We start from the raw sequence: 4,127 nt of genomic DNA on the forward strand, positions 1-4,127 counted from the left end.
AACATTTCTTTGTATATTACAACTGAATTTTTTTACCTCAAATTACAACAAATCAAACTTTCAGCCCTTTGCTTTTCACTCGCCCTTACTCTCAGTATGACCTCATATATTAATATAAGCATTGTTGCACAATTTGCTAATCAATTGTCAGTGAGCATCAAAATACTCCTTCCTAAGCTATGCATTTACTACTGGAAATGCAAAAAAACTGAGTTTGTCAATCTAGGGCTGCAACAACTAATCGATTAACAGTGGACTTCCACTCCAACAAAAAACAATTAGTGTTTGGGGTTCCACATGATTCCCCTTGGCTTTATCATCAGCTAAAGTAACATGATTACGTTGATGACTAGCAACATTTCATCTGATTATCTGCTGAGGACTTCAAACCCATTAACCAATCAGTTGGTTTGAAAAAAATAACCACTAGATGGCAGCAAACCTTATTTGGCTTTAGAACAGGGAAACAGATCATGCTTACTGGTTTTAAATCATAGATATCTCAAAATTACTGTCATCATGATATCAATATGGGCGATATACATGTCGCAATAGTCTGTAAAATGTACTGTCTCCTTAAAAAATTTTGTACAGTGGAAATTGCTAGCAATCATGCTTGTCCAAGGCGAAATTGATGTCTATAAATGGATAATTATATAAAATAATTGCACAGCTTCTTTAAAATAGTTCCAGAATCTGAGGGACAGATAACGGCGCACAAACACAAACTCCACTGTTCATTTTTCTCACTTTTGTCGCCCTACGACATGTTTGTGAGTCAAAATCCACTAAAAACATGTGAAAACATGTATAGTGAGCTCAGTTTTAGGGATCATATCCATTCACACACTTATATATATATGTAAATAAAATGACACCACAACATACACACAATTGACCATCACATTTTATTACAAAGACTTAAACAGTTAATTAACCTTAATGGAACCGCCCTTAACTGGTTTAAATCGTATTTTTCTGATTGCTCCCAATTCGTGCAAATTAATGATAAGTCATTTGGCGCACCAAAGTCAACCATGGTGTTCCACAGGGCTCTGTGCTCGGCCCAATTTTATTCTCATTACATATGCTTCCACTAGGAAACATTATCAGGACACACTCTGTAAATTTCCACTGCTATGCGGATGACACCCAGTTATACAGGGATGGTGGTTTCTCCAACCTCAATAGGAAAAAAAAACATTAATATCAGAGTTATGTTTTGTGGTGTAACTAGAATATGCATTATTTTTCAATATATATAAATAAAATACATCCATACAACTTAATTTGATCTATGCTTTAAATGTGGTGTCTATGACTTTTTTCAGCAGACTGAGCTTTATGTTGAGATTTCATATATGCTTCTCCGAGTCCGTTACGGACGGATCGGACGGACACTTTTTGATTTATAGTTCTCCTTTGCTGAAAACAATTGGGCGCCAGAACAGTAGGTGGCGCAACGGAAGACGAGCTTAGAGAAGCCTACCTCATGAGTTCCCAGAAGAAGTCAACGTTCATTATTTACCTGCTCCCGGCTTTTCACACACACAGTCTACGATGGCAGCTCAATAAAATAAAGTGACACCCAGCGGGTCATAATGCTTATGTTATCGTTTCTTAGCGCAGCGGTTCCCCGGTCTTGTGCCGAACTGCGTTGCTAATTCAACAGCTTGAAGCTACACGAGGCATTTAGCTTCCCCCCCAGCTTCCACACACACAGTCAGCAGGGACTCCCGATACTAACTACTACCAAGTGTTTGCTTCTAACCTGTCGGTGTTTGACAAACAGTCTCATGATAGCTGTGGAATTAAAGTCGTGACAGCATGTTTTTTCAAAGTTACCTACGCAGTTAGCATGGTGGCTGGGACGCTAGCGCCGTTATGAAAGTTCGTTATAACCGTATGTGATCGTACCAGCCACCGTCAGCCGGACAACTCCGCTGGCTTAACACACTTGTCACATTAATCGTAGAATCGTAGTTGTGTTTGGGTTTATTGTGATATAGGAAATGAAACAGGAAGTTTGAGGTCCGGAAATTATGTCGTTCCGAAATACTGTCCTTAGCGGACCAATCACAGCCAATGGCTATCCGTAGGCTCTCCGCCATGCCGACGTGTAGTTAGAAAAAATCAGAGCTGCACGAAAAGCTCTCCGTGGAGCCCGTATAGGGCGTTCCACGGCAAAGAAGGCGGTCCTATCTGTCTGTGTCCGTCAAAACGGAGAAGCATAAATTGGCCTTAACTTGCAGCCACCCCTCCCCTACATTCTATCTGGAGTACTTATTTATTCTCTCACAACAATAATTATACTTATATAATGTATTCATTCATTCACAACAATACTCTTCTGCATGATATATTATGAATACTTCTGAAAATGTTTAATGTTATCATACTGTATGTATCTTAGTGTATTCATTTTCTACTTTCATTACCACTTACATTGACTCTGTATAAATCTATGGTATCCATCTGACTTAATACATATATCAAAGTTAGGTCATTTTCTGTTGTCAAAATAACTAAAATATGTATCAATATATATCCTTTGTTGTTTAATGAGGTTTTTTGTCTGTCATTATCTTTCATCCATATCACTATAATGTCTTTTGAGGTGAGAGGGTGGAATATTTCTTATTGCAGCTGTACACTCACAGGCCACGTTATTAGGCCCACCTGTTCAATTTCTTGTTAACACAGAAAGCTTATCAGCGAATCACATGGCAGCCACTCAATGCATTTAAGCATCTAGACGTGTTGAAGACAACTTGCTGAAGATGAAACCGAGCATCAGAATGGAGACGAAAGGGGATTTAAGTGACTTTGAACGTGGCATGGTTGTTGTTGCCAGACGGGTTGGTCTGACTATTTCAAAAACTGCTGATCTACTGGGATTTTCACACAACTATCTCTAGGAAAATGCCTTGTTGATGTTAGTGGTCAGAGGAGAATTGGCATAGTGGTTCGAGATGATAGAAAGTCAACAATAACTCAAATAACCACTTGTTACAACCAAGGTATGCAGAACACGTTGAACCTTGAAGCAGACGGGCTAGAGTAGCAGAGGACCACACCGTGTGCCACTCCTGTCAGCTAAAAACAGGAAACTGAGTCTACAATTCGCACAGACTCACAAAAATTGGACAATAGAAGATTGGAAGGATGTTACCTGGTCTGATGAGTCTCGATATCAGCTGCGACATTCAGATGGTAGGGTCAGAATCTGCCTGGCATCAACGGTTCAGGCTGCTGGTGGTGGTATAATGGTGTGGGGATATGTTCTTGGCACATTTTGGGCCCCTTAGTACCAATAGAGCATCGTTTAAACGCCACACCTTGTTGAATATATGCTGCGAAGAATTAAGGCAGTTCTGAAGGCATAAGGGGGTCCAACCCGGTACTAGCAAGGTGTACCTAATAAAGTGGCCAGTGAGCGTACGTTGAAAGCTTCCAATACTGAATGAGCGGAATTGCACATATTTAATTAAATTAACAAGGCATCTTCCAGCAGCACATGTGACTCTTTCTGCCCCCCTTCACAGCTTACTCTCTCTCTCTTTCCTCTCCCAATAATATAATAAAAATATATTTAAATATAAAAACATGAAAGGAAAATGAAAATGTGTACATACAAGCAAATTGGAATAACCAATTTTCTCACTTATTTTATTTTATTAAAGGTATGAAAAGAATTCAGACATCTGCTCTAGGTATCACGAGAAAAAAGTCTGCTGTTATTGAAATCAAGTTGTAAATTTTAGTTTTAAGTAATTATAAACAAATATATAAATTACATCTCATAATTCTGACATTATTCTGTTCAACTCTGCAATTTTGTTTATAATATAATTTGTCATGTCGTAAATTTAGCTAATGGAACTTTCTAACATGGATATATATAATGATGGAATGCTACTATCTTAGGCTACTTGGGCTTTGTAAGTTCTCGGGCTTTGTAAGTGCTATGTCATATGTTTGGGTTATTTCTCCCCCTCCTTGGAATGATCTTTGACCTATGGGATAGTATCTGGCCTGCTAAGGGACGGTGAAGATCTAGCTGGTGACTTCAACTTAAGTTACTAAAAAACATGTCCACATTTAGGCATAGACCCTATGTGCTATGT

Source organism: Pleuronectes platessa, chromosome 15 (genome assembly GCF_947347685.1).
Source record: "Pleuronectes platessa chromosome 15, fPlePla1.1, whole genome shotgun sequence".
Classification (NCBI taxonomy): Eukaryota; Metazoa; Chordata; class Actinopteri; order Pleuronectiformes; family Pleuronectidae; genus Pleuronectes; species Pleuronectes platessa.